Raw genomic sequence first — 10347 nt, 5'->3', positions numbered from 1 at the left:
CTTTTTTTTTTGATAAATTTGGTAAAAAATTAGTGGTTTAGCTATCCGATTTTCAGCTTGATATTCTTTGACCTGGCTCTTTGGTATATGATTGGATCCTTAGAATGTGACACTGAAATTTTTTGTTTTTCTGATGATGGATATCTTATATAGATCCATTAGGCCAAATATGGCCTCACATTAAGAATGAAAGTGTATGAACAAAGGAGTTAACAATTTCCTTTTAAGAGAGAAGGGCCTATAAGGCTATCCAGTACTTGCATTAATTTGATCATCAATTTTGCTGTCCAACATTACTCTCTAAATAGAGTAGATAGTGGAGAGAGATTCAAGCAGCCAAGTTGGCACAAGACTTTGGTCAGTGAATTGAATACTTGAGATTCTACCAAAAAAAAAAAAGAATTGAATAGTTGAGATGTATCTAGTAAGGACACACCATAGAATTGTGTGCAGACGTTTCTCTCAGTTGATTAAGTTTGTCTCGTCCTAGTAGACTTAGGCTTTGATCTTAAGTTCGAGTCCTTTTCTCCCAGTTGCTTGGTCTGACCTTGTTCACTCATGATCAAGCAGCATTATATTGGTGGTTCAACTAAAATTAATTGGGATTATTTTTTTCTTCTATGTGCGTTTTAGTCCCCAGTTAGGCCTTGAGTGTGTAGTTCGAATTTTGGAGCAAGGATTTTAAATCTTCGGATAGGATCAGTGTCAATCTTGGCCAATCTTTGACCTTGATCTTATCAATCTTAATACACATGTATGTAATGGTAAAATCATAATAGAAATAATTAAAAAAAAATAGAGGTAGATTCGTCCAATACAATCAGGTCTGATTCAGGTTGATCCAGAAAGATATTAAAACATGGCATCAACCCATGACTGTTCTAAAGTTTTAGAACCTTGCTTTAGTGTGTAGGTTGGACCAGGGATTTAAATCACGGAAATTAAGCTTTAGATAAGGTGTAAGACTCAGTGAGAGTGAGAGTAGTATTGAGTTTGACCCTCTTCGTTTCTGTTTTGATTTTAGAAATTAAAAACTAATTAGTAACCGTTTTGGCGATTTCAGATTTCATTCTTTTCTCTTTTGCAAGATTTCCAGATTTCTTCCTATCCTTTTCAGTTTGACACAGCTTACTTCATCTTCTACCCAACAAAATCTCCCATCCCTATATATACACATCTACGCAACAACAACCCAGAAAAAGCAAAATCCACTACCTTTAAACCCTTTAAGATCAGCTTCTCCCTCTCTCTCGCTGAAAATTAAAAGGGTTTCTCGATTGGATTTATAAGCTATTTGGTATTCTTTTCTGTATGGTACTTCTGATTATTGTCTCCGGGATTTGATGATTCAGGTGTTGTGTTAGAGACAATCGGCAAAAATTGTGGCGAGAATGTATTAATTTCAGCAAACGGTTGAAGTTGATATATTGCTGGAATTGTCAAAAGTTGTCATTCTTCTTCACTGTTTTGACTAGTTACTGCATTATATCACTTTCCGCAATATGTTTAGAAAAAGAGGTTTTGCTTCTAACCCATCTCCTTGGCATCGGATCGATATCAATTTGATACGGATCCAGATTGGTTTGTATCAGTTTTGGTCAGACAATTTTACCTCTGTTTTCATTAGAACTCTGATTTTCCCCTTGATCTGTTATCAACTCCCAACCCAGGATCGCATGAATCAGTAGTATTGGCCCTGCTGTTCCAGATATGAATCGGTCTATCCGATACTGATTTGAACAATATATTATTTTGTATTTTATTTTTATTTCCATTTAATATAAATTTTACAATTTCTAATCATCTGCCTTTGTTTGGAGGACCATATTCTTTTCATTCTTTAAGAACAAAGTTCTCCAAAAACATGTAAGTTATGGTTTACTTATTTCATCCATTTCTTTGTATCATTCCATTTTGTATGTGAATTGTGTTATTTTATTATAGACCATAGCTAACATGGTTCATATATGTAGGTGAGTCTTTAGTTCAAATGGAAGAACACATGGGATAATTCCCATGAGACGATGGTTTGAATCCATCGAAACTCCTTGATTGACTCAATTTTTCCCCAATTAGGTTTCATCTCTCTCTCTCTCTCTCTCTCTCTCTCTCTATATATATATATATATATATATGCATGAAGAAGAGAAAGAAAAAGAAGATGATGATCATGAAGATAAAGATGAAGAAGAAGAAGTATTATAATCATCTTAAGTGATGAGACTAGGTATATTGACTCTTCATATCATCCAACGATATATTACATACATACATCTTATGTTTATGTATGTAATTTGTAATCTGACTCATTTACCTTTTAATAGTGACATTAGTTTTTGAGGAGGAGAAATCAGAAATGTCAAATAATTTAATCATGGAACCGAAGTAATATGATTCAAATAATAATTTCTAATTCTAATTGCTTCACTATAAGCATTACAAAAAAAGAAGGGCACATCATTGCAAAGGCTGAGGTCTTGAGTTCGAGCCTTCTGATTTTGGAAAAAGATATATTGAAGACCTCAATCTTCTACTATGAGAGAGGTTTTTTTCTTTCCATGATAGTGTTGAAAGAAATGATTCCAACCCATCTCCTTGGTATCGGATTGATATCAATTTGATACGGATCCAGATTGGTTTGTATCAATTTTGATCAGACAATTTTACCTCTATTTTCATTAGAAATCTGATTTTTCCCTTGATCCGATATCAACTCCCAACCTAAGATCGCATGAATCAATTCTATTCCCCATCTCCCTCTTTGATTCAGGAGAACGTGGAGCAGTAGGACACTAGAGGGACGTAAGAGGATCAGGCCTTATCAATACAAGTGCTAAGCCCATGGAGAAGGGGATCGAAATCTGGGAATAACATATACCTGTTGCTTAATTTTGATTTTGTCGTCGGAGGGTTATCGCACTAGCCAGCTCCGGTGCCTCTCTGCTGACTTGTTCATCCTTGCAATGACAGTACAAAGAACCTTCGACACAACTAGAAGCTGCTAAGAGAATCTCCTTCGATCAGAATTTGAATTAATAAAGAAGTCTTGATGGATTCGAACCATTATCTCTTGGGGAATTACCCCACATGTTCTTACATTTGAATTAAAGACTCACCTGCATATATAAACCATGTTAGCTAAGGTCTGTAATAAAATAACACAATTCAAATAAAAAAATAGAATGATACAAGGAAATCGATGAAATAAGTAAACCATAACTCAAGACATGAAACAGAGACAGATTCATCCAATACGGTATGATCTGATTCAGGTCGATTCATAAAGATATTGAAACACGGCACCAACTATCACACTCCGTTCACACAGAACCGGACTGGTGACCGGGTTAATCCGGTTAACTCAAAAGTATGACCAATTAAGTGGAACTGAAATTTTTCAATGCCTCTTTTCACAACCAAAATTTCTTTGAATATGCTGTGGTAATTTTTTTTTCTGCTGGAGTGAACTATCCACTTTTTTAACCACAAACATGCCTTTGGTTATTCAGCTCTTCAAAAAGGATTGCTCCTAAAAAATGATCACTTGCGTCAGTCTGAAGAATTTACAATCTTGTAGAAGGGAGTTTTAATGGTGGAATAGATTGTGCTATCCGCTTCAATGACTGAATCGCTTTTTTATGTTGAGAAGACCATGTTGGAGCATTCTTTTTCAAAAAGGCATGTAAAATTGTTGTGAGTTGGATTCTGCTGGGAATGAATTCCAACATATAATTGACAATTCCAAGAAATTATTGCACTTGCTACTTAGTAAGATTGTCATCAGAAAATTGGAATAGTGATTTTCCTATAAGAGGTTGAAGCTAATATTGTTCGTCTCTAATGGTGACTCCAAGGAAATCAATTTCAGAGACGTCGATTGTCAATTTCTTCGTAGAGAGCATAACTCCATGGGCTTGCACAATAGAGTGGAATTCTTGCAACAATTTGGAATGAGAATCCATGCCTTTGGGGAAGAAAAGAATATCATCAATATAGATCAAAGCAGATTTCTCAATAGGAGAGAGAATCTTCATCATGGCTCTTTGGAAGATGGATGGAGCTGTTTTCAAGCCAAAAGGCATGACTTTCCATTGATAATGATGGCCAAGAATGCAGAAATCTATCTTTGGTCTGTCATCTGGATGAATACCAAGTTGCCAAAACCCTGCTTTTAGATCAAACTTTGAAAAAACTCGGGCATTTGGTAAATAGGATAAAAGAACTGGCCTTGTTGGTAAAGGAAACTTGTAATCTGCAAGAAAAGTATTAAGAGGCTGATAATTAATGACAATTCTCATCTTTCCTCTAGTTTACTCTGCTCTTTTGTACACATAGAAAGCTTCACATGCCCATACCGAGGTGGTTGGTTCAATCAACCCTTGCTGTTGGAGCTGTTGGAGTTCCTCAATAGCCAGAGCGAGATTTTTAGGATTCATCCCAGAATGGTTCGCCTTGGTGGGGTTGATATCTTCGTTCTTTTTTAAAGGAAGCTGGATGAAGAAATCTGGATTCTGCAATAATGGAAAAGAGCATTTTTGCATGAATTCTGTGTGATTTTCCGCACAAGAAGTGGCCATAAGATGCTCCTTGAAGGAGGACAGAGATTCTGCAAGAAACAAGTTAGTAACCTGTGGCCATGGAAGAAAATTTTATTTGCATTCAATCCTGTAGGGGTCCATTTTAAGGCAGAAAGTTGACTTAAAACATCAAAACCAAGCAGTACCCCACCACAGCATACCCACATCTAAAATAAGTGTTCAAAAATTCAACGGAAGACTTAAATTACCTGTAAATATCCCCAATATACTTGATACCCAAATTGTAGTATATAGCTAAGTACATGTGGGTTCGCATGCATGATATTTATACAAAAAAAATTTACATATCAAGTACACAAAAAGGGGGGGTCATCAAAAGAATCAAAAAACAAAATCTTGTACGGTGTCATTACTGCGGTCCCGCAGCACAGCTCTCGCACATGCAATCAATATCGTGCTCATACTCCTCAAGGACCCATCAATCCTCATCAGGAAACTCAACTGTGGGGCCCGACCCCTGATCTTTGGGTGGGTGACCTGCAAAATCATCTAAAAGAGGTGTACATGCTGGATGAGCTCACTAGCTCAGTAAGTGAAAAGAAAAACCACACAACAATCACATCCATATGCACTATATGCTATGCAATTCATTTTAAATCTTATCCACCTAAACAACATTACTAAGTCTTTGGTTATGTGCTACTTACAACCACAGTGCGGTATGCCCCGGGTACGAGCCGCGAACTCTATCCCGTGATACGCCCATAGGGTTGTCAGAAAAGGCCCACCGTGAGTACTCAGAAAAGTAAAGCATGCCGACTACCAGCTCTCAACATAAAGTAAATGATATAAAAGTAAAGGTGCTGACCCCAGCAATTTAAAAGCAGTACGATTGGCCCTCTTGAATATACCACTGAGGTTGCCGACTGTCCTAATGACCAGCCGGGTGTATGTCTAACTGCCACAATGACCCGACAACCGCGACCACTGCTTCCCCCTAAGTGATAATCCAACACCTCAATCCTTGTTGGGAAGGGTTGTAGCACGGGGAAATGATAATCCTAAACCGCATGCTCCTATATGACAAAGTACGATTGCATAGTATCACCGCGTCCCATACCACGGTTACTAATTAGTTTTTAATTTCTAAAATCAAAACAGAAACGAAGAGGGTCAAACTCAATACTTCTCTCACTCTCACCAAGTCTTACACCTTATCTAAAGCTTAATTTCCGTGATTTAAATCCCTGGTCCAACCTACACACTAAAGCAAGGTTCTTAAACTTTAGAACAGTCATGGGTTGATGCCATGTTTTAATATCTTTCTGGATCAACCTGAATCAGACCTGATTGTATTGGACGAATCTACCTCTATTTTTTTTTTTTTTATTATTTCTATTATGATTTTACCATTACATGCATGTGTATTAAGATTGATAAGATCAAGGTCAAAGATTGGCCAAGATTGACACTGATCCGATCCCAAGATTTGAAATCCTTGCTCCAAAATTCGAAACTACACACTCAAGGCCTAACTGGGGACTAAAACGCACATAGAAGAAAAAAATAATCCCAATTAATTTTAGTTGAACTGCCAATATAATGCTGCTTGATCATGAGTGAACAAGGTCAGACCAAGCAACTGAGAGACAATTAACAATTAACACTACAATTCTATGGATTATCAACAGGGATTATAATACTTCTTCTTCTTCATCTTTATCTTCATGATCATCATCTTCTTTTTCTTTCTCTTCTTCATGCATATATATATATATATATATATATATATATAGAGAGAGAGAGAGAGAGAGAGAGAGAGAGCTATGAAACCTAATTGGGGAAAAATTGAGTCAATCAAGGAGTTTCGATGGATTCGAACCATCATCTCATGGGAATTATCCCATGTGTTCTTCCATTTGAACTAAAGACTCACCTACATACATGAACCATGTTAGCTAAGGTCTATAATAAAATAACACAATTCACATACAAAATGGAATGATACAAAGAAATGGATGAAATAAGTAAACCATAACTTACATGTTTTTAGAGAACTTTGTTCTTAAAGAATGAAAAGAATATGGTCCTCCAAACAAAGGCAGATGATTAGAAATTGTAAAATTTATATTAAATGGAAATAAAAATAAAATACAAAATAATATCTTGTTCAAATCAGTATCGGATAGACCGATTCATATCTGGAACAGCAGGGCCAATACTACTGATTCATGCAATCCTGGGTTGGGAGTTGATAACAGATGAAGGGAAAAATCAGTTTCTAATGAAAACAGAGGTAAAATTGTCTGATCAAAACTGAAACAAACCAATTTGGATCTGTAGACAATAAAAGAGAAACAAAACCTTTAATTACCCTTTTTCTAAACATATTGCTGATAGCGATATATTGCAGGAACTAGTGAAAATAGTGAAGAAGAATGACAAAGCACCTTCTTCTTACAATTTTTGAGCAGTACTAGTTCTTGCAATATATCAGCTTCAACAATATGCTGAAATTAATACATTCTCGCCACAATTTTTGCTGAGTACTCTCTGTAACACAACACCTGAATCATCAAATCCCGGAGACAATAATCAGAAGTACTATACAGAAAAGAAAGCCTAATAGCTTATAAATCCATGATACCAGAACCTAGCAAGTACTGATCAATAACCCAGTTGATGCCTAATTGAACTTGCATAGCTTACCAATCGAAAAACCCTTTAATTTTCAGCGGGAGAGAGAGAGAGGGAGAAGCTGATCTTAAAGGGTTTTTTCATTCTGGGTTGTTGTATATATAGATAGATAGAGATTTTGTTCGGTAGAAGATGAAGTAATTAGCCAATTTGGAAATTTGGAAATTTTCTAATGTGCTTACCTTTTTGAAACCGTTACATGTGAAGAAATTAACGATGTTAAATCAGTTCGGTTTCGGATGAGTTGATGATGTAACGAACGACACCAAAACGGTTATTAATCAGTTCTTAATTTCTAAAATCAAAACAGAAAGGAAGAGGGTCAAACTCAATACTACTCTCAATCTCACTCACTCTCTCACTCTCTCACTCACCGAGTCTCGCACCTTATCTTAAGCTTAATTTCTTCCGGATAAGGAATTATTTAACCGATTTAATGAGTTTGGCCCGGAAGGGGCATGGGGTCATTTCGCACCCCTTGTGTTTAGACTTGACCTCTACATCCCATCTATAAAACTCTGTTCCTTATTATTAGAATTTATAAGTAAAACCAGATTATCAATGGTTCAATTCAGTTTGATTTTAAACGATATTTGATTTATCGGATCGGGGTCAGAATTGACTCCAACTAGAGTTCTAAGTATTGGTATTGAATTGTTTAGATCGGACAGATTGTATATTGATACCTCAGGACCGGGTATTGCTATTGGATCAAGGGTAAAATCGCAAAAAAAAAATTTAATAGAGAGTAGGTATAAAACCAACTGAGTCAAGCAATATGGGGATATTGACAAGAACAATACCAATCTAATTCCCACGACTTAAATTCTTGCTCCAAACTACACACTAAAGCAAGGTTCTAAAACTCTGGAACAATCATGGGATCGGTGCCATGTTTCAATATCTTTCTAAATCGACCTAGATTAGACTCTATTAGACTAATCTACCTCTATTTTTATTACAATTTTACCCTTAAACCATACATGATGAATTATGATTGAAAAGATCAAGATCAAATATCAGTAATGAAACTCAAAACAGATATTGATCCGATTCCCAAAATTTAAATCCCCGCTCCAAACTCCAAACTACACACTCCAAGGCCCAATTGCAGACTAAAGCACACCTAGAAAAAAAAATACCAATTAATTTGAGTTGAGCTACTAATACAATATTGCTCGCTTATGAGTGTACCAGGTCGGACCAACACAGCAATGACCCCAATTTAATTTTTAGATTCCCAATAAGTGATTCTATTGGATTTGGCCTTAATTGCTCTCATCTTCTAAATAATTACGTACGTCTTCCCTTATTCTTGAGACCTTTTCTGATTTTGGTAAACCCTTAGTCTTCAGACCAATTCAACTGAATGTGACAATTTGTACTTCCAACATCATATTTAAATTTTAATGTGACAATAGGAGACATATGCAATTAGTTCCGTGGTCTTACACCAAAAAAAATAAAAAAAAATCCAACATGAGTATAATTTTTTTGTATAAATTTTTTTTTTATTAATTTAGATAAATTGAAAACAATTAGATCCTGTGTTAAAAATTATAGTCTTCCTATACATAACGTGATAAGCAATTTGCTTAAATAACATCATAAATTCATTAGAAGGCGAAAAAGTGCTAAAATCCTGGATCATACTATGCATGTCCATTGAGTCACTCCAGATTTCTGCCACGTTCTACCCTTCATCCCTGATCTTGTTTACAATGTAGGGTAGGCTTTAGGAGGCTGCATCAATGATATTTTCTTCATCATAAATCAGCACACAATAATAGAAAGTGACCACTAAAGAAAATACTATAAGCCCATCCAGAGCTATTTTGGCTGCATAAGAAACTTCTGTATGGATTAAAATGGGAGATTCGAAAGAAGGTAGCTAGTGAGGATTGTTAGATAAGGACACCATGGGTTGTTTTGAAACAGAAGAATTTGAATCCAAGCTACAGTAAAATGCCCATCGGTTTGTGTCCTTCTCCTTCCCTTCTTCATGTCAAGTGAACAAAGCTTTTTCTTTGGGTCATTCTTTATGACGGCCCATGGGCCACTAGGATGGCATTCCAAGAGGACAACCAAGGATGAGGGATGGGAACCAAGGAAAAAGACGAGCAACTAGCACTACAAATGTGAGGAGAGGACTCGAACTTGAGACAAAGCCTATGCCTGCTATCTTGTGTCCTTACAAAATACATCTCAACTCAATTGTTCAACTCCAACCAAAGTCTTGTGCTAACTTACTTCGGTTTGGCTTCTAGAATCTCTCTCCACTATCTACTCTATTTAGAAAGTAATGTTGGACAACAAAATTGATAATCAAATTAATGCAAGTAGTGGATAGCCTTATAGGCCCTTCCCTCTTAGACGGAAACTTGTAACTCCTTTGTTCATACACTTACATTCTTAATGTAAGGCCATATTCTGCCTGATGGATCTATATAAGATATCCAACATCGAAAATCATTCCAATGTCACATTCTAAGGATCCAATCATATATCAAAGAGCCAGGTTCAAGAATATCAAGCTGAAAATCTAATAACTAAACCATTAATATATATATATATATATATTTTTTTTTTTTTTATCAAATAAAAAAAAACAGTAATTTGTAATTTTTTGAGATAAGGCTTTGGATGTTGTTGTATAATGTAATTTCACTTTTAGATTATTTGTTTCAGAAGTAGACATTTCCCAACTTACCTTTCTGTCACTGAACACTGCCCGTCCCTCCGAGCAACAATTTTCTTCTGTCTTGACGGAGAAAGAAGAAAGAGAGAAAGAGGTGAGAGGATGAGGGAAATTACAAACAACACCATATCTTAAAAGGTTGATAAATGATATGACGTGGGAAAATAAGTCATGTCAATAAATGATATGACTAAGTGACTTCTTATATCTAATTGTACTTTTAAACTGAATTTTTCTCCTATATCATAATCAATACTGGCCCTTCTATTATACTATACTAGCTAATGGATTTCAAGTAAATTTATGTTTAGTTTATAACAATTCCTTGCAAATATTTTTACTAAGAAAAAAATAAAATTGGAATGTCTTCCAAATATTTATACACAATTCTAAATGCATTTAGTCATTTACATG

Source organism: Macadamia integrifolia, chromosome 2 (genome assembly GCF_013358625.1).
Source record: "Macadamia integrifolia cultivar HAES 741 chromosome 2, SCU_Mint_v3, whole genome shotgun sequence".
Classification (NCBI taxonomy): domain Eukaryota; kingdom Viridiplantae; phylum Streptophyta; class Magnoliopsida; order Proteales; family Proteaceae; genus Macadamia; species Macadamia integrifolia.
The sequence above is the reverse complement of the archived record's forward strand: the minus strand, read 5'-3'. Positions refer to the sequence as shown.